General features: G+C 43.0%; 1 protein-coding gene and 1 long non-coding RNA gene across 5 annotated transcripts in view; one reads left to right on the top strand and one right to left on the bottom strand.

Annotated features, from left to right (window-relative positions):
* LOC115282375 overlaps positions 1 to 21,383 on the bottom strand; it is a 48,079-nt gene that overhangs the window by 22,241 nt on the left and 4,455 nt on the right. The gene's annotated exons all lie outside the window — the stretch shown is intronic.
* Positions 12,987 to 21,383, top strand: part of LOC115282374 (multidrug and toxin extrusion protein 1-like) — a 78,784-nt gene continuing 70,387 nt past the window's right edge. Inside the window, exons 1-2 of the mRNA XM_029928367.1 lie at positions 12,987 to 13,183; positions 14,865 to 14,918. The gene's annotated coding sequence lies outside the window, so the exon portion shown is untranslated. The remainder of the gene's footprint in view (positions 13,184 to 14,864; positions 14,919 to 21,383) is intronic.

The raw sequence follows: 21,383 nt of genomic DNA, 5'->3' as shown, positions 1-21,383 counted from the left end.
TGGAAGCTTAATCTATTGAGCCACCCAGGTTCCCTAAAGCCAGACATTTAAAGGGGAACTGACACCAATCTTTCTCAAACTCTGAATAACACTGAAGAGTAGGAAACACCTCCTCATTCCATGAGAACCTGATACAAAAGCCGGACAAAGACATCACAAGAAAATAAACTGCAGGCAAATATCCCTTATGAATATAGATGCAAAAAATATTCACCAAAATACTAGCTAACTAAATCTAGCATCACATTACCATGACCAGTGATATTTATCCCAGAAATGCAAGGTCGGGTCACATATGAAAATTAATCAATGTAATACACCATATCAATAGAACGAAGGTCTTAAATATATGATCATCTCAATTGATGCAAAAACACATTGACAAACTCCAAAACTATCTCATGATAAAAACATGCTATAAACTATAAAAAGAAAGGAATATCCTCAACCTGATACAGGCACATATGACAAACCCAAAACTAACATAATCAAGTGGAAAGAAAGAGAGTGTTTCCTCTAAGATCAGGAACAAGACAAGGATGCCCATTCTTTGCCACTCCTCTTAATGTTCTCCTGGGCAGCTCTAGTCAGAGCAGTTGGACAAGATCAGTAAATTAAAACCATCCATATTGGAAAGTAAGAGGTAAAATTATTGCTACTTGCAGATAACATGAACTTATATACGGAAAATCTCAGTGAATCCACAGAAAGACTATTAAATCTAATAAATGTAACAAAAATGTACAATACAACTACCAGATTGATAGAGAAAAATCAGTTGTATTTCTATACAATTATAATAAATAATCCTCATAGGAAATTAAGAAAACAATTGCATTGGCACTAATATTTTTTTTTAATTTTTTAATGTTTTTTTTTTTTTTTTTGAGAGACAGAGAGAAACAGCGTGAGCAGGGAAGGGTCAGAGAGAGGGGAAGACACAGAATCTGAAGCAGGCTCCAGGCTCTGAGCTAGCTGTCAGCACAAAGCCTGACACAGGGCTCAAACCCACGAACTGTGAGATCATGACCTGAGCTGAAGTGGGACGCTTAACCGACTGAGCCACCCAGGCGCCCCAGCACTGGCAATAATATTACAAAGAATGAAATACTTAGGAATAAATTTAACCAAGGAGGTGCAAGACACACACACTAAAAAGCACAGAACATTTACTGAGAGAAATTAAAGAAGACCAAAATAAGGGCAAAGACACCCTGTGCTCATGGAGTGGAACACTTAACGTTAAGATGACGCTAGTTTCTAGCGAGACATTGATTCAATGCATTGGTCTTTTTTGCAAAAATGGAAAGGCAGACTGTGAAATTCATACGTATCCCTGTGTATTTTCCAGGATCATAGGGCATGGGCTGTCCCTACACAGGGCGGGACTCACTGGCCAGTATATGAGTAACAGTCACAGATAACTGGGGAACGATACTTAAGAAGGGTTATGAGAACAAGGGGTGAGTGGTTTGGTCCCTAAAGAAAGCAGCACAAAACAGTACTCAAAACAAAAAGAGAAAATGTATGTGAAGAATGACGTAACGGACATGACCGTGTGAGGGATTCTGTGGACCCACTTTCCAGTGAAAATTATAAAAGTACCATCAGTTAAAGTGTCTAGAAGTGATCTAGACATATTTCATTCAAGGAAACCTACTTAGTGGGGCGCCTGGGGGGCTCAGTCAGTTAAGCGGCCAACTTCGACTCAGGTCACAATCTCACGGTTCCTGAGTTCGAGCTCTGCATCAGGCTCTGTGCTGACAGATTGGACCCTGGAGCCTCTTTTGGATTCTGGGTCTCCCTCTCTCTCTGACCCTCCCCCGCTCATGCTCTGTTTCTCTCTGTCTCAGTAATAAATAAAACATTAAAAATTTAAAAAAAGAAGAAGAAGAAGAAGAGAAGAAGAAGAAGAAGAAGAAGAAGAAGAAGAAGAAGAAGAAGAAGAAGAAGAAGAAGAAAAAGCAGAAAATCTAGTAGAGCTGAGTAAGAATGCCAAACACTGGTCGTGTTTGAGTCTGGACTCGCTCACTTCCTACTCCCTCCCAGCAGGGTGAAATGGAAAGCCCATTCTAGACCGGGGCAGCCGAAAACACAGAGCCCCCGCTCACCCCAGCTCCCAACCAGAGGGCTGCATTCCCAGAAGGCAGGACTCAGCCTTGCTCATCTTGCCCCGCGCTGGTTGGTGTGCCACACGTGCTACGCAAGTATGGCCACGAGCTGGGGGTTTCCTTCTTCCCCAAGTCCCACTGATGGGACGGAAGCTGTGCTTGGGCTCAGCACCACCAAGAATACACAGGCCTTGATTGCTATTATCTGAGTTTGTAAGGTGGTGCTTTCACATTTGGAGAGGCAAGCCAAGAAGACCTCCCCGAACAGGGGGAGAATCGGGCCGTGACAGATAAGTCCTAATCTCTTTCCAGACCATTGACTTCACTGCCACAGGCTGTGGAGAAGTGTAAGCCGGAGGGGGCTCTTGGCAGGGGGGGATGTGCTGAAAGGCCACTGGAAGGAAACTGGTAATGTCAGCAGAACTGGCTGGCCGGTTTGCCCAAGAGAACCAAGGAGGGAAAGAGCTCGGTGGTGTCCACGTGGGGGTCAGAACAGACCCCTGACACTGACTTCTACGAACATGCATTAAAGGAGTGGGAATTTGATGGGTTTGGTGTGTGGAGCAGTTTCTGCCCTCAGGTTGTTGTGGAAATAATAGAGGAATCAGCACACCTTGGGTGCACTTCACAGCTGGGTGTAGTTAGGGAAACAGAAAAGAGAGCCCTGCCCAGATCGGTGTCATTCCGAGGCGACCGTGAGCATAAATGGTCAAGGCTGTGCCCACTGACAAGTAACATCAGAGCCTTACCGCTGCAGGGATGGAAACAGGCCCCAAAAATAATCTAGCCAGTCACCAAATGAGACAATAAGCAAATAACAATAACATGCCCCGAGAAGGAGCAGTACCCAGAGTGGCTGCAACGCATTGTCCAGAATGTTCAGGGTCCCCTCCGAAAAAGGTTACAAGACATGCAGAGAAACTGGAGAGTTTGATCCGTATACCAGGAGAAAAAAGAAAGAAAAAAGGCAGGGACAGAGACTACCCTCAAATAAGGCCGGAGGTTGGTTTTAACAGATAAAGCCTTTCAGTCATCATTAGAAGGATGTTGAAGAACTAAAGAAAGATGTGACAAAGGTACTGAATTGAATAGAAACTGCAGACAAAGAGATGGAAATTGTTTGGAAAAAAGGGTCAAATGGATCTCTTGCCATTTAAAGGACGCGAACTGAGATTAAAAAGTCACTAGGGCTGCCCAACAGTAGACTTGAACGGACAGAAGAAGAGTTGTGAACTTGCAGGTGGGGCCATAGAGATTGTGCAGTCCAAAGAACAGAGAGGAAAAATAAGAAATGAAGAAACAGCCCCTCGGACTTACCTGTGGGACCCTATTAAGTACATCAGTATATACATAATGGGAATACCAGGAGAGAGCGGAAAGAGAAAGGCAATAAAAAAAAAAATCTGAGAAATGAGAGCTAAAGCTTCCCAAATTCCTTGCGGGGGAGGGGGGGAGGGTATTCAGTAGACTCAACAAACTCAAAGTAGGATAAATGGAAAGAGACCCGTAAACAGATACATCACTGCAAAAATGCCAAAAGCAAACAGGGAAAATCGTGGAGAAGCAGCAAGAGAAGAAAAACATCACAAGAGAAGCCCAGTAAGATTCATAGTTAACTTCTTGCCAGGAAACAGTACCAGAAAGAAGTGGGATAACATTCAAAGCGCTTAAAGAAAACAACCGTCAGCCATGAACCCTAAAGAGCTTTTTTTTGTTTCAAAAAACAAAAGTGAAATAAGACATTTCCACATAAACAAAAATTGAGAATTTGTTACTAGCAGACTAAACTTACAAGAAATTCTGAAGGAAATTCTTTGAAGTGAAAGCAAGTGATGGGGCACTGGGTGGCTCAGTGGGTTAAGCCTCTGACTTCAGCTCAGGTCATGATCTCACGGTTCGTGAGTTTGAGCCCTGAGTTGGGCTCTATGCCGACAGCTCAGAGCCTGGAGCCTGCTTCAGATTCTGTGTCTCCCTCTCTCTCTCTCTCTGCCCTCATTCGTGTGCTCTATCACTCAAAAATGAATAAACATTAAAAAAATGAAAAATTGAAAGCAAGTGAGTCCAGATGGTAATTCAGATCCACGTGAAAAAGCAAAGGGCAAAAGTAAAGGTACCTATGTAATTATAGTAGTATAATTATGTAATTATAATAGTATAAATGCACATTTTTCTCCTTTAATCTCTTATTTAGAGAGCCATTGTATAAAGCAATACGGACATAATGTGCTCTTGTGCTTGTAACATATAAAAATGTGATGTTATTGTCAAAATGTGTCAAAGGTTCAGAAATAACTGAAGCAAAACCATGAATCACTGAAGTAGCAATCAGTAAAAGGGTACTGTACACACACCAAAAAGACAGTTTGCAAGCCAGGAGCACACAGACCAAAACATGAAAGGAGGCTCAAAGCTATATTGTGATAAATCAGCATATACAGAGAGAAAGCAGTGGCTTTCTTTTTTGCCATGATTGGTTATAATATTAGAATTTCCTTAAATGATAGAGAATTGATCAGTGGTTACCTTATATCAATCTTGGGAAACTCTTGAAGTTTTGTTTATGATTTCCAGAGGCATAAGCAAGAAATGACCCTGGTCAAGAGTTAGTATTGCATAATAAGCTAAATTAAGCTTTGTTTATATGACTAAACTGGTTTTGTCTGCTCAGGGAATTTTCAAGGCTGGTGTCCATTTGTTTTTTATTTTAACAGAGGTGAATGGCAAAAGGAAATGACTCCAGATGGTAATTTGAATTTACAAGAACAAATAAAGATAAGCAAATAAGATAAATAAAAGGTTATTATGACTAAAGTGATAAATATATGCTTGTTCTCCTTTCTTCTCTAAGTTTCTTTAAAAGACACAGAGTTTCATCAGATTATGTTTTATTTTGGGGGGTGTGTTGAGGTTTAGAAGTTCTCTATATATGCTGGATATTAACCCTTTATCAGATATGTCATTTGCAAATGTCATTGCCCATTCCATAGCTGCCTTTTCGTTTTGTTGATTGTTTCCTTCACTGTGCAGAAGCTTTTTATTTTGATGAGGTCCCAGTAGTTTATTTTTGCCCTTGTTTCCGTTGCCTCAGGAGATGTATCCAGAAAAAAAGTTGCTATGGCTGATATCGAAGAGGTTACTGCCTGTGTTCTCTTCTAGGATTTTTATGGCTTCAGGTCACCACAGTTAGGTCTTTAATCTGTTTTGAATTTATTTTTGTGTATGCTGTAAGGAAGTGGATCATTTTCATTCTTTTCCATGTTGCAGTTCAGTTTTCCCAACACCCTTTGTTGAAGAGACTATCCTGTTCCCACTGAATTCTTTCCTGCTTCGTTGAAGATTAATTGACCATATAGTTGTGGGTTTATTTCTAGGTTTTCTATTCTGTTCTGTTGATCCATCTGTCTGTATTTGTGCCAGTACCGTACTGTTTTGATGATTACAACTACAACTTGAGGTCCAGAATTGTGACGCCTCCAGCTTTGCTTTTCTTTTTCGGGATTGCTTTGTCTATTCAGGGTCTTTTGTGGTTCCATACAAATTTTAGGATTGTCTGTTCTGGTTCTGTGAAAAATGCTCTTGGTATTTTGATAGGGATTGCATTAAATGTATAGATTGCTTTGGGTAGTAAAGACATTTTAACAATATTAGTGCTTCCAATATTTGGTCTTCCAATCCATGAGCATGGAATGTCTTTCCATTCCTTTGTGTCATCTTCAATTTTTTTTCACCAGTGTTTTACAGTGTCAGAGTAGGGATCTTTCACCTCTTTGGTGAAAGGTTAGGTTCATTCCTAGGTATCTTATTATTTTAGATGCCATTGTAAATGAGATTATTTTCTTTTTTTTGAGATTATTTTCTTAATTTGTCTTTCTGCTGTTTCATTGTTGGTATATGGAAATGCAAAAGATTTGATTTCTGTACTTTGATTTCTGTATCCTGCGATTTTACTTAATTCATTTATTGTTTCTAGCAATCTACAGTATCAAGTCATCCACAAACAGAGAAAGTCTTTACTTCTTCCTTACTGGTTTGGATACCTTTTCTTTCTTTCTCTTTCTTTTTCTTCATTTGAGAGCTAGAGTGTACAAACAGGGGAGAGGGGTTGAGGGAGAAAGAGAATCTTAAGCAGGCTTCATTCATGCCCAGAGTGGAGCCCAACAGGAGGCTCAATCCCACGACCCTGGGATCATGACCTGGGCCAAAAATCAAGAGTCCAATGCTCAAACAATTGAGCCATCCAGCTGCTCCTTCTTTTTCCTTTTTTTAAGTTTTTATTTAAATTCTAGTTATTTAACATACAGTGTAATATTAGTTTCAGGTGTACAATTTAGTAATTCAACACTTACGTACAACACTGGGTGTCCATCACAAGTGCCCTCCTTAATCTCCATTACCTATTTACCCATCTCTCCACCTCCCCTCTGGATACAATCAATTTGTTTTCTATGGTTAGGAGTCTGTTTCCTGGTTTCCTCTCTCTCTTTTTCCCTCTATTATTGTAAGATTTAATAGATGGAGGCAGAGACAAGAGGAAAGAAAGAGACCAAGTTATGGAGCCAAGAAAGCCTTTATTGGGATCTGCGATTCCCGGGCGAGGTTCCGTGACCCCGGGAGTGGGGAGTCAGGGAAGTCCTCTCTGGATTGGGAAGGGTGGGCTTTTTTATGGGTGAGGGGGTTCCAGGTTTGATCTTGGGAGGGCAGATTATCAAATAAGGGCATTTCAGGGGCGTGGCAGGATGGAACAGGGTTGCCTCCTCTGTCAGGGTGATGGGAAGCTGGGGCTTCATGATTGGCTGTTTTCAAACTGGTGAGGGACATTCCAGGTCTGCAGGTGAGGGGTGGGGGCCGTCAGTGCACGGTGTTTTTCTCCAACCCACAGCAAAATGGCCGCTCAGTCACCTTCTTAAGGTAACTCTTACAATTACCATTTGTTTTATTTCTTAAATTCCACATAAGAGTGAAATGGTATTTGGATTTCTCTTTCTCTGACTTATTTTGCTCTGCATAATACTCTCTAGCTCCATCATGTCATTGCAAATGGCAAGATTTCATCCTTTTTATGGCTGAGTAATATTTCATACATACACACATTTTCTTTATCCATTCATCAGTCAGTGGACACTTGGGCTCTTTCCATATTTTGTTTATTGTTGATAATGCTGCTGTAACCATTGAGGTGTATGTGTCCCTTTGAATTAGTATTTTTGTATCATTTGGGTAAATACCTAGTAGTGCAATTGCTAAATCATGTAGTTCTATTTTTAACTTTTGTTATTAAGCTATAAGAACTCTGTATATTTGAGATACAAGTCCTTTGTCAGATATATGATTTGCGATTGTCTCCTAATCTGTGGGAGACATTCAAAACTAATGACCTTTGAAGCACGTTTTTTTGAAGTCTAGTTTATCTAGTTTTCTTCTGTGGTTTGTGCTTTTGCTGGCAAATATAAGAATTCATTGAAAAATCCAACTTCATGAAAATTTACCAAGTTTTTCCTCTATGTCATTTATAGTCTTGGCTCTTACATTTAGGTCTTTAATCCATTTTGACTTAATTTTGTATATGGTGTGAGGTAGGGATCCAAATACATTCTTTGGCATGTCAATATTCAGTACCATCTGTCAAAAAGACTATTCTTTTCCACCGAATATTTTTGGTACCCTTCTAAAAAAATAAGTTGACTATATACACATGGTTTTATTTATGGACTCGCAATTCTATTTCAATGGATTATGTGTCTATCTCCATGCCAATACCACACTATCTCAATTACCATGTCTTTGTGGTAAGTTTTGAAATTAAGACGTGCAAGTCCTTCAATGTGGTTCCTTATTCAAACTTTTTTGGCTATTGGTTGCCCCTTGCAAAACCTGTGAGTTTTTGACAAAGCATCTCAATTTTAGCAAAAATGTCAGCTGGGATTAGGATAGGGATTGTTGAATCTAGATCTCTTCAGGAGGATTGTCATCTTAACCATATTGTTTTCTGATCTATTAATATGGAATGTTTTTTCCATTTATTTAGGTCTTCCTTAAGGACCAACTTTTGGTTTTGTTGATTTTCTCTATCGCTTACCTAATCTATATTTTGTTCATATCTTCACTCTAATTTTTTTATGTTTATTTATTTTTGAGAGAGACAGAGTGCAAGCAGGGGAAGGGAAGAGAGAAAGGGAGACACAGAATCTGAAACAGACTCCAGGCTGGCTCTGAGCTGTCAGCACAGAACTAGACACAGGGCTTGAACCCACAAATCGTGAGATCATGACCTGAGCTAAAGTCAGACTCTTAACCGACTGAGCCACCCAGGCGCCTCTCTTCACTCTAATCTTTATCATTACCTTCCTACTGCTTGCTTAGCTTGCCCTTCTTTTTCCAGGGCATATAAATGGAAGGTTTTTTTTTTTTAATTTGAGATACTTCTTATTTTTGAATGCAGGTGTTTTTCCCTGTAATCATTGCTTTAGCAGCATCTTCTAAATTAGATGTACTGTTTTCATTTTTATTTGTCTCAAGTATTTTTTTTTACTCAAGTATTTTCTAACTTACATTTTTACTTCTCCTTTAGCCTGCTGGTTATTTAAGAATGTTGTTTAATTTCCACATACTTTTCAGTTTCCCAAATTTCTTTTTGTTGTTTATTTTTAGCTTCATTCCATTATGGCTGCAGATAGTGTTTTGTATGATATCTATTCTCTTACAGAGATTTGTTTTGTGGCCTAGCATTAGGTTCATGGGGAATGTTTCATTAGCATTTGAAAAGATTGCATATTCTGCTGTTGTTTCGCAAAGTGATCTAAAGATGTCTCCTACTTGGTTTATGGTGACATTCAGGTCTTCTCTTTTCTTATTGATCTTCTACCCAGGTTTCTAACCATTCTTGACAGTGGGGTATTGAAGTCTCCAACTAGTATTATTGAATTGTCTATTTATCCCTTCATATTCCTTTCCATTTTGTTATGCATTTGATGCTCTATCAAGTATGTTTATAATTGTTATATATCCTGATGGATTGACAGTTTTTTCATTATTAACTGTCCCTCTATATTTCTAGTAATATTTTAAAGAAATGTTTATTTATTTATTTCGGGGGCAGACAGAGAGGGAGAGAGAATCCCAACCAGGCTCTGTGCAGAACTTGATGCAGGGGGCTTGATCTGAGCTGAGCTGAAATCAAGAGTCAGACAATTAACCAAAGAAGCAAGCCACCCAGGCACCCCCAATATTAACTCTTTCAATCAGGAACAGGAGATGTCTTTGCATTTTTGTGTATGTCTTCTTTCATTTCTTTTGGCAATGTTTTATAATTTTCTGTGTATTAGTGGGTTTTGTTTTGTTTTTGGTTTTTGCCTCCATGGTATTTTGTTCTTCTTGATGCTATTGTCAATAGCATTGTTTTCTTAATTTCCTTTTTGGACTATTCATTATTAGAAGTGTAGCTGATTTTGAGTATTAATTTTGCATCCTGCAACCTTGCTGAATTTGCTTATTAGTTCAAAGGGGTTTTTTTTTTGCCTTAGTCTTTAGGGTTTTCTATATATATGATTATGTCACCTGCAAACAGAGGTACTTATTAGAATTTTTGCTTATATGTTCTTGATATTGTGCTTGCTTCAGCAGCAACATATTATATGATTTTGATATTGTCCCATTCATTTGATATACTTTTTAAAAATATGTAATGTATTGTCAAGTCAGCTAACATAGTGTATGTGGTGTGTTCTTGGCTTCGGGAGTAGATTCCTGTGATTCATCACTTACCTACAACACCTGGTGCTCATCCCAACAAGTGCCCTCCTTAATGCCCATCCCTCATTTTCCCCACCCCACCCCCACTCCCATCAACCCTCAGTTTGTTCTCTGTGTATAAGAGGCTCCTATGGTTTGCCTCCCTCTCTCTTTGTAACTATTTCTTCCCCTTCCCTTCCCCTATGGTCCTCTGTTAAGTTTTTCAATTTCTACATGAGTGAAAACATACACTTTTTTAAAAAAACAGGCACAAACATATAGTTTTGAAGACAGTATTATATGCACAGTTCTTCCACTTGTCTATTGAGAAAGCATGAGCACATGAGTGAGAGCAGGGGAGGGGCAGAGGGAGAGGGAGAGAAAATTCCAAGCGGGATCCACGCCAAGCTTGGAGCCCAACTTGGGGCTTAATCTCATGACAGCGAGATCATGACCTGAGCTGAAATCAAGTCTGATGCTTAACTGACTGAGCCACCTAGGGACCCCCTTCAGCTTGTTTTGGAAAGCATATTAAGCTTTAGAGATATTTTCAGGTAACTAAACATCTATATATGCCATTATTTTTAATTTCCACATTATATAAAGCCACATAATATAATGAAGGACAGTAATTTGTTTAAATACTTTCAGTTGGTGGGTATATAGAGCATTTCTTCTGCTTTTCCAGTTATAAACCAATAAGCATGAATAATCTTTACATGCCTCTTTGCGGATCTGTGTTAATTTTTTTCTCCAGAGGAGGTATCTAAATACGTAATAAAGTTATTTGTTCTAGTGACAAAATTTTTTCATTTAACACAGTCAGAATCAAAAAAAATAAATGAAGAAAATGTACTTTACCTTTTTTGGAGAAATGTCCTCTCCATTTCAATTGCATAATGGCAGAAAGTGGTTATAAAAAATTGTGCCATGGCAAAAAAACAAAAACATAGATTTCCCCGAAAAATGTCTTAGTTTATGTTTAATTTTTTTAAGTTTATTTATTTATTTTGAGAGAGAGAGAGAGTGAGAGCTCAAGCAGGGCAGTAGCAGAGAAAGATGGAGAGAGAACCCTGAGCAAGGTCCACCCAGTCAGTGCAGGGCCTGATGTGGGGCTCAAACCCACAAACCGTGCAATTATGACCTGAGCCAAAACTGAGCAGGACACTTAACCAACTGAATCGCCCAGGCCTCCCCGTGTTTAATTATATGTGTCAGTTGGCTGGGCCACAGTGTGCCCACATATTTGGTTAAACATTATTCTGGGCGTCTCTCTGCAGGTGTTTCTGTTTGAGATAAAATTTGATTGGTAGACGAGGTAAAGCAGATTGCCCTCTCCAGTGTGAGTGGGCCTCATCCAATCTGTTGAAGGCCTGAATAGAACAAAAAGATGGAATAAAGGAAAACCTGCTCTATCTAGTTGCCTGTCTCTAAGCTGAGACATTGGTTTTCTCCTGAATTCAGACTTGGACTTGGACATTGGCTCTCCTGGTTCTCAGGCCTTCTGACTACAGGTCTTGGTACTTCTCTCTCTCAATAATCATGTGAGCCAATCCCTTCATGCAGATGCAGAAATTCCAGGGGCGCCTAGGTCAATCAGTTGAGCATCCAACTCTTGATTTCAGCTAAGGTCATGATCCCAGGGTCATGGAATTGAGCTATGCATTGGGCTCAAGATTTTCTCTCCCTCTGTCCCTCTCCCCTTCTCCCCCACTCGTGCTGTCTCTCAAATTTAAAAAAATTAATTTAAAAAAATGCAGAAGTTCTGAAGCTGGAGGCTTCTTCCTGTAAAATTAGAGCTTGTGATAGAGCCTCAAGTTTGTGCCCTCTAAAGGGCTTCGTTGGACTCCTCCACCCTGCGACTGCAGGTTTACAACTATAAGGCACCTGAGACCACAGAGTCACCCCTCACTTCTCCTAATCCATGCAACACCTTTCAGTGGAACCTGTTTGAAAATCACAAGCATGGATGGAAACATTTCACATTACGTCTTCCTCAGTCGCCCAGTCAAAGGGGGATGCTAAACAGATAACGCTGGTGTCTTAGAGTTCAGAGTTCACGCGTAGGTATGGCGCCCAAACACTGAGGGAGGCCTGGCAGGGAGGGTTTTGGCCCGTCCACCCCGGCTGTGGGCTCAGCACCCTCTTCCTGCAGCACTGTTCTAGGTGCAAGATTTTGTCCTTAGCCTTGAAGTTCCACGATGTGTTCTCCTCCACCTGCTTCCCATGGGAAATCATCAGTCTTACTCCACACCCCCACGGCAGTCTCCTGGTCATGGGATTTCATTTGCTTTGTCACCACTAATAGAAAGGAAGATGGATAAACATGAACGAACCCGCAAATGCACCCACATTAACCAGACAGTAGCCCGGAGTCAGGCCTTTGCTGTCCTCCTCTTCCGAGATGGTGAGAGTGAAGGAGTTTAAAAAAGACACACTCTAGACCCATATGAGGGCCAGTGACCGGTGGGGACTCAGGTGCCGATACCTCGATCACTCCCGAAACGTGCGCATGATGGACTCCAGCTCACTTTCCTTCCTGGGAACTTTAGAAGGATTGTTGGGGGAGGGCGCTGTGGGCCAGCTACAGTGAGCCACGCTTCAGAGAAAGCTGTAAACGTTCCTGATCACGTGTACGTCTTACCCTCTTCACAGAGATTCCTTCGGGGAACCCCCTTTGGGGACATACAGAGAGTTCAGGTTTTCCAGGTACAACATGCCGTTCTAATTCTTCTTCATTCTTTAATTATTTACTCTGTTGGGAGGGTGTTCGCTATCACAGGAGCAGCCAATGCAGTAGTTTAAGAGCAAACTCTTGCAAGACTCCACGGCCCTCAGCAAGTAAGAGTCCGCCTCTGAAATCTACCTTATTTCCCGCATTCTTAGATCTTGCTTGCGAGCTCAGCTGTGCCCGCATGGGCAACAGACCAGGATAAATTCGACAATGAATGTAACAATAAACCAGGGGACGTCCCACGACCTGCTGCAACGGAGAACCCCGGGCAGGCTGAGCTGAACTCCACGGGTGAGGGGAGGGGCCCCGCAGGACGTCACAGACGTCCCATTGTGACGCGTGTGGAGTCTTGGCTGGGATTGGTCGGGCGGGCGGGCACGGGGCTAGGATAAAAGGCCGGGCTCAGTGCAGCCCTTGCACTAAGGGCCTTTTGGTTGGGATGTCCTAGGCCTCCTCTTCGGCTGGTCTCTCCCTCCCCACTGCCTCAGCACCCACTCAGGACCCCTTTCCCAGTCTCCCAGGATTCCGGTATAGGCTCCAGGTCTCCCACTTACATCTACCTTAATCCTGAGGCAACTAAAAAGAAAAAGAAACGCAGGAAGACACCAAGGTGAGCCCCCAACCCCCAAATCTGGACTCTTCCCCAGAGTGATTAATATCCTGAGTTCAGTGAGCTTCACCAATGCCATGGGAAATCCTCGGGTTTTAAACTGTAAAAGGGGCGCCTGGGTGGCTCAGTCAGTTAAGCGTCCGGCTTTGGCTCAGGTCATGATCTCACGGTTCGTGGGTTCAAGCCCTGCGTCGGGGCTCTTTGCTGACAGCTCAGAGCCTGGAGACTGCTTCGGATTCTGTGTCTCCCTCTCTCTCTGACCCTCCCCTGCTTATGCTGTCTCTCTCTGTCTCTCAAAAAAACAATTAAAATTTAACAATTTTAAAAAATAAATAAATAAAAATAAATAAATAAAATGTAAAAAAAAAAACGTGGAAGAAAACTCAGAATCCTAACGAGCACATCTTCAGAGGTTCTACAGAAAAGACAAGGTCGTGCTGGGCACTCACTTCCCTTCCGGTATTTTCTCCACCCAAGTGATGAACCTATGTCTGTAATAATGGCTTATTCAATGAGACAGCAGCCAGCACACAGCCTTTCCCCTCCCGTGACATGAATCATTACCAGACCCTGCATACTTAGTGAGCGGCGCGTCCTTCGAGTGGCCACATCCATCCTTCTTGTGTTCCGTGGCGCCCCTCCAATCAGGTCAGGCCTCTGAGCCCACAGGCCCGCCACCGTTATAATTGTCTTCCACTGTCCGTAAGTTCTGCCTGTTCTAGAATTTCATATTCGTGGAAGCACACAGTATGTGCTATGTTGGGTAAGGCTTCCTTCTCTCAGCGTAAGGCTGTTGCCTGTATCGGGAGAAGGTCCTTTTTTATGCTGAGCAGTGGTCCATGGTGTGGATGATCACAGATACTTTCCATTCTCCTATTGCTGGAGACCCGGATACTTCCAGTTAAAGAATATTACATGTAAAGCCACCTTGGATATCCTGGTACATATCTTTTGGTGGGGTTATAGCATTTGGAGACCAAATACATTTCGCCATTTATGGGCATACAAGGACCAGTGGAAGACCTTGCCCAGGGTCACGTGACAAGGCTGGCCACGTCCAGGAAAGCGGTCTCTGACATCAGCGGTCCTCCTGGCGCTGTTTGGACGGAGTCACGGTTGTTGAACTTTATGACTCCAATATCTCAGGCTCCCCATATCCATTTACAACCTTCAGATTAGCTCCCAAGCTTCTAGGGTTTTCCTTTTTCCCCTTTAGCCTGGGCTCAGGCTATGAGCAGGTTAGGAGGAGGCAATGAGATCCAATTTCTGAATCACTATGTGAATGGCCCTTCCCCTCCCAGCTTCCTCTTCTCCATGTGCCGACAGGGGAGATTAGCTCCATTCTGGGGCTCATTATGGGCCTGACAGTCTGTGAGTCAAAAAAACTACCCACGATTATTCAGTGATGGTTAGAGATGGGGTGTCCTTTCCCCCTCTGGCCTTTCCAGTCACTTCCGGCCCCAGAGTCACCCCTCCATGTAAACTCCAGATGGGACCCTGTACACTGCTCCCCTTGTCAACCTAAAATTGTCAGGAGGCAATAATTAGGCAAGAGCACTTATTTGGGATTAAAGAATTGCTATGTGGGGTACACAGATATGGGTAACTACCCAAATAGTATCCCACTAGAAAGCAAAAGTCAAGTTAAAAAAATTTTTTAATGTGTATTTATTTTTGACAGAAAGAGACTGAAAATATTCCAAGGATTCAAGATGAATATCAGCAACCTACTACAGTAAGAGACCTCACTTACTCATATTATAGCAACCAATTATATTCAGGAAAGATGAGCTTTCTGCCACCAACACCAATCAATGGTTGTGTGTAAACAACATAGGCAAGCATTCCCTTTTTGCCTTAAAAGTTTGGCTTTTGGGGCACCTGGGTAGCTCAGTTGGTTAAGTGTCCAACTTCATCTCAGGGCATGATCTCACGGCTCATGAGTTCAAGCCCCGTGTCAGGCTCTGTGCTGACAGCTCGCAGCCTGAAGCCTGCTTCTGATTCTGTGTCTCCCTCTCTCTCTGCCCTCCCTGGCTTGCACTTTGTGTCTCTTTCTCAAAAATAAATAAACATTAAAAAAAAAAAAAAGGTATGGTGAGGCCAACTTCAGAAAATGGTTGCCCTTGAAAGACAGTCTGTTATAGTTCCTGTGAGGAGGGGGCACGCCACACCATGCAGGCCACGTGGGGGAGGCACCCCAGTAAGTCGGGAGGCAAGAGGAGTGCGGGGAAAGTGTGGACAAAAGCTTTCAGTTTTTGCTGGAAGGTTTGGGTGAAGGAGGGGAAACATGCTTGGGATTGGCTAGTTTGGATATTTCAGGGGCTCTGGGGTGTTGGCGCTGACCCGAATCGTCTGGTACATGGCCCTGGGGTGATTTATGGCTGGGGGATAGTGTCCCAGACTGCCAGAGTCTGAAAACAAAGAGGTGCTGGGGTTGCTTTGCACATCAAAGATGTGCTTACAGGCCAATCCTGTACCATCTCCAGGATTAGCTGACTAGTTCTGAGCCAACAAGGCCACCAGGATGTCAAAGCATCATAAAAGGGGTGCCTGGGTGGCTCAGTCCCTTGACTGTCTGACTCTTGATTTCAGCTCAGGTCATAATTTCACAGTTTGTGGGACTGGGCCCCGAGTAGGGTTTTGCACTGACAGCACAGAGCCTGCTTGGGATTCTCCCTCTAGCTCTCTCTCTCTCTCGGTGCCTCCCCAGCTCATGCGCACACACACTCTCAAAATAAATAAATGAATGTTTTTGAAAAAACCATAAAAGATAGAGAATTTAAAACATGAATATAGTCGGGGAAGGGCAGGTTGCCTGGGCTGACACTACAACCTCCTTGGAAGAGTCCCTTGGAGTCTTGCTCCGTCCCACCAACTGCTGGACAAAAGTGACTCCTAGGACTCCCTCAGTGCTGGGTTCCTGCCCGAGGGCTGTCCCTTGGGCTTCAGGGAGAAAAAGCAGTTTGTGTACGTGTCTGTATGTGTGTACTTTTTGTGTGCACATTCTCAGCTAATTCCTGTTATTTAGTAGGTATCTACATAGTTTAAGCTTTGTGCTGGTCATTGTTACACAGTGTGTGTTCAGTAAGACACCAGTTGAATATTTCTAATTAGGCCCAGTGGGCCAGGGAGCCCCTTCCATCCCCGCTGCCCCTGCCCTGCTCCTCACCCCCATGGGAAGCTGCAGAGATGCCCTTAGGGTGAGGGAGACACAGAGTCGCCACTTCTGGCAGGTCATGTTGCAGGGGCCCCAGAGGAAACAATCTTTCTTGTGCTAACTGTGGCCACAGGAATGGGTCAGTGAGATCAGGGAGCAGAGAAAACAAGCCCATTAGCTTGTTTCGGGTAGATACGGCTCATCTCTCTGCCTCCCCGGGACTTCAGTTCCAATGATCAGACACTTCAAAGAATCTCAGAGAGAATATGCAGAGGCCTGTCTTGAACTGCCTGCAGCTTTCCAGAAAACAGTCACTTGACTGGAGACTGAGTTAGAGTAGGCGTTGGAGGGTCTGGGGGGAAATGATAATGGCACATATTTTTTTCTCCAGCAGAAGAGAAATTTCTTAGGGCCTCAATTTTAACTAATTTAACTAATTAGTTAAAACCAAACCATACAAACAACAACAACAACAACAAAACCCCCAAGAAACAAAAAATAAACAAACCAACACCTCCATACTGAAGTGAGGTAATCCCTGACGTGCTCTCAGGCTGAGGGGCTTGCAGCCATGTGTGATGTTCCCCGAAGGACTGGCCACGGTGGGCACCAGGACAAGTGTGGCTGGCCTAGAGCTCTGTGGAATGGTTGTGGTCACTGAGCCTGGCAATACACGGAGACAGGGTTCATTCCTTTTATCTGACTTCAGACATCTCCACAATCCAGGAAAAATTTTAGACCGGTACGATGGAAGTTCCTCCCATCTTGGCAGATATGTGAACTCCAGAAAGTCCGAGCCAGAGGTGACCTCACATGCCATCCATCCAAAATTTCCACTCTACAGATAGAGAGCCTGGGGCCAAGGAATAGTTGTCCAAGATCAAACTACAATTCAGGATTTGGGAATAGAAACAAAAGCACGGTGGGGGCGCCTGGGTGGCTCAGTCCCTTAAGCGTCCGACTTCGGCTCAGGCCATGATCGCCCAGCTCATGGGTTCGAGCCCTGCGATGGGCTCTGTGCTGACAGCTGGGAGCCTGGAGCTGCTTCTGAATCTGTATCTCCCTCTCACTCTGTCCCTGCCCCCCACTCACATGCTCTGTCTCTCTCCAAAACCAGCCAACAAACAAAAAGCAGAAACAAAAGCATGGTTAGAAGTTGGATGCCTGCTACCTTCTATAAGCCCTGTGTAAGTCCAGCCCCACACAACCTTGCCCTTAGGAATCTTTATTGGGTGCTCCCCCAAGGGAAGTGCCAGAAGTTGCACACTTCCCTGCTTGAGGCTCTGGGCTGCCATACGGGTCCCCAGTTCAGGGTCTGCAGGATCAGGCCATAGGACTTTTCTTCTGTGCCTGGAGTGCCCCCCGATGGCTAATTCAGTAACAACCGTTGTTACTATTAGAGGTTGACAACCTCCAATGTCAATGCAAGACATGACGTCAGGAAGAGGGCCCTGCACGCTCCTCTTTGGGAACTCCCCCTCCCTCATCAGTGTACACTTGGGGAAAACATGTACCAGTAAAATGATCCCTGGTGATGAACGTTCTGTCGGTCTTGTTTAGGGTAGAGGTCTCAATACCCATTCCAGGGTCTATTCCAGTGCATAATAAATGATGAATAAATCCTGAATGGCGGAATGAATCAAGTGCCCGCTCTGCACATGACTCTCTCTCTTCTGATGAATTCTCCAGGTGCTTCAATCAACATTCATGAATGGCTCTTGGCGTGTAATACACTATGTGAGAGTCATGGAAACCAAACATTTTTTAGAGACACTATTCTTTCCCAATAGAATTGTCATTTACGGCTCGGGACAAACCACAAGTCCATAAACGTGGAGCTACCATGGCAAGGGCAAGAGAGGTGTGAGCAAGGGCACAGGGGACAGAGTGTCAGCCACGCAGTAGGGGTGGCTTCTTGGGGGAGACGCTGTGTGAGCTGAAGCTGGAGGAGGAGTGGAATTTCCCGAGTGGAGGGACGGATTCCCAGAGAACTGCGGGCATTGCCTTCCTCGCTCTCCCCTCTGGTCTTTGCCCTTTTCCTCCTCACTCCTCACTATCAGTGGGGCTGAATCCTTGGATTCCTCGAATCTCAGGTCTCCCGGAGGACTCAGTGGCTAGTGCGGCCCGCCTCTCCAGAAGGTTCCTTCCCTCCCTAGGCGCATCCATTTCTTGGAAGCTTCTTCCCACCTAGACACCCCCTCCCACCCCAGGCTGAACTGAGCACTGGGCTGGTGGTTAGCACCGTGCAGCCACCAGCCCTGAAGTTTGACTCAGGAAGCCAAGACTTTACTGGGACGTCAGCAGGAGGGGATCTGGAGGAATGTAGCTCAGCCCGTGACCCAGGAAAAAAAATTCATCTAGGATTTAAGGACCAAATTAAACTTTGTTTATAGAAACTTATTCTACTAAAATTAACAACTCAGGCAACAACAGATGTTGGCGAGGATGCGGAGAAAGAGGAACCCTTTTGCACCGCTGGTGGGAACGCAAACTGGTGCGGCCGCTCTGGAAAACAGTGTGGAGGTGCCTAAAAAAATTAAAAACAGAACTACCCTACGACCCAGCAATTGCACTACAAGGTATTTATCCAAAGGATACAAAAATGCTTATTTGAAGGGGACATGCACCCCAAAGTTTATAGCAGCGCTATCAACAATAACCAAAATATGGAAAGAGCCCAAATGTCCACCAATGGATGTGGTATATATATATATATATATATATATATATATATATATATATATATATATACAATGGAGTATTACTTGGCAATCAAAAAAAAATCTTGCCATTTGCAACTATGTGGATGGAACTAGAGGGTATCATGCAAAGCAAAATTAGTCACAGAAAGACAAATATATGACTTCATATGAGGAATTTAAGATACAAAACAGATGAACATAAGGGAAGGAAAGCAAAACTAATATAAAAACAAGGAAGGGGACAAAACTTAGGAGACTCTTAAATACAGACAGCAGACTGACGGCTGCCGGAGGGGTTGTGGGTGGAGCGATGGGGAAGCGGGTGAGGGGCACCAAGGAAGGCACTTGTTGGAGTGAGCGCTGGTGTCATACACAGGCGATGAACCACTGGATTCACTGGATTCTACTCCTGAAATCATTTTTGCACTAGATGCTAAATAACGTGGATGTAAATGAATAAACAAGCAAAAACCAAAGCCAAAAACAAAAAAACAAACTGAAAAGAATCTTTGATCGAAGTGTGGGCTACTAAGACTGGCGTGGTATGGAATCACACTGTCTAATACAATATTCACCAGCCACATGCAGCTTGAAATTTAGCTAGTCCAAATTGAGAGGTATTATAAGTGTAAAATACGTATCATATTTCAAAGGCTTAGTAGGGAAAGATACTATAAAGTATCTCATTAATAATATTTTTATTTTATATCAAAAATATTTGATATATTTTATATATCAAAATATTTTCAAATATTGAATTGAATAAAATATATTATTAAAATTAAAAAACACACAAACATATCTGCTTCTAATTGTCAGGACATCAGAACAGGAATATGTCACCCGACATGGCAAAAGGGACTTTGCAGATTTAAGTTAAGGATCTTGAGGTTATGCTGGATTATGTGGATTGAGGCATATCACGGGTAGGAGACAGAAGAAAGCAGTGACGGGAGGAAGGGGCCACAAACCATGCACCGCAGAGGCATCATGAATCTGGAAAAGGACACCGATTCTCCCCTGGGAGCTCCAAAAGGAACCCAACCCTGATAACACCTTGATTTTGGACTTCAGACCTCCAGAGAAGGATGACAATAAATCTGCATCAATATGTTACCATAGCAACCAGAAAACTAATGTACGCATTAAGTACTTAAGAATCACAGTCTGTTCTCTACTGATTAAAGGAATGTTTCCCAATTAAAGAATAAAAGAGAAAAATGACTGAAATCGAATACAGGCATTTTAGTTGAGTGGTTGTTAAATTCGGCTTTATGCTTGTTTAAAAATACAGATGCTTGTTAGGTGTCTGATTCTTGATGTAGGCTCAGGTTGTGATCTCATGGCTTCATGAGTTCGAGCCCCATGTAGGGCTCTGAGCTGACAGTGCAGAGCCTGCTTGGGATTCTCTCTCTTCCTCTTTCTGCCCCTCCCCTGCTCACACACATGCACTGTCTCTCAAAATAAATAAATAAATATTTTTATAAAATGTTTGGGAGCTCCATTTTGAAATGCTGCCTTATTAGGCCTGGGATTGGACTCAGGAATCTTTTTGTTTTCCTTTTAAATACTTCCCAGGGTATTTTTGACCTAAGATGGTCATTTTCTACTTCTCTTATCCAAAAAATCCAGAGAAACCAGATACAAATTCAGATCTACAAAATAAACAGGAAAGATTGAACATATATGTGGGCAAAGGGGGACAGAATACACAGAGGACCTCTCGGGACAACCTCCGAGTGCATATTTCCAAGAAGATGGCATCTTTAAGGCACGACCCAAACTCCTCCCTTAAAAGAAAGGTGACAAGGTGCACAGGCTGGGACAGGACTGTCTCTGGACTTTGCACCTGAGAAGGGAACACAGGGAAGGAGGGACAAATGTGAATCACACTGTCAATCTGTAGATATAAGACAGGTATGCGGGAACTATAATTCAGAAGAAAGGAGCAATTGTTCTTCATTATTGTCTGGGTAAGAAGTAAAGCCTAATGGGGCGCCTGGGTGGCTCAGCTGGGTAAGCATCTGACTTCAGCTCAGGTCACGATCTCAGGGTTCGTGGGTTCGAGCCCCGCCTCGGGCTCTGTCCTGACAGCTAGCTCAGAGCCTGGAGCCTGCTTCAGATTCTGTGAGTCCTTTTCTCTCTGACCCTCCCCTGCTCATGCTGTCTGTCTCTTTCTCTCAAAAATAAATTTAAAAAGTTAAAAAATTTAAAAAAAAGAAGTAAAGCCTAAAATGAAACATAAAATCAGGAAGTTTGCAAGGAATTGAAGGGGGCTCTCTTACACGGAGCCTGCAGGCATGTCGCTGCATGTTGGAATGCACTTGGATGTGATTTAGTG

Source organism: Suricata suricatta, chromosome 17 (assembly GCF_006229205.1).
Source record: "Suricata suricatta isolate VVHF042 chromosome 17, meerkat_22Aug2017_6uvM2_HiC, whole genome shotgun sequence".
Classification (NCBI taxonomy): domain Eukaryota; kingdom Metazoa; phylum Chordata; class Mammalia; order Carnivora; family Herpestidae; genus Suricata; species Suricata suricatta.
Note: the sequence above shows the minus strand (reverse complement) of the source record. Positions and strands in the feature narration are given on the sequence as shown.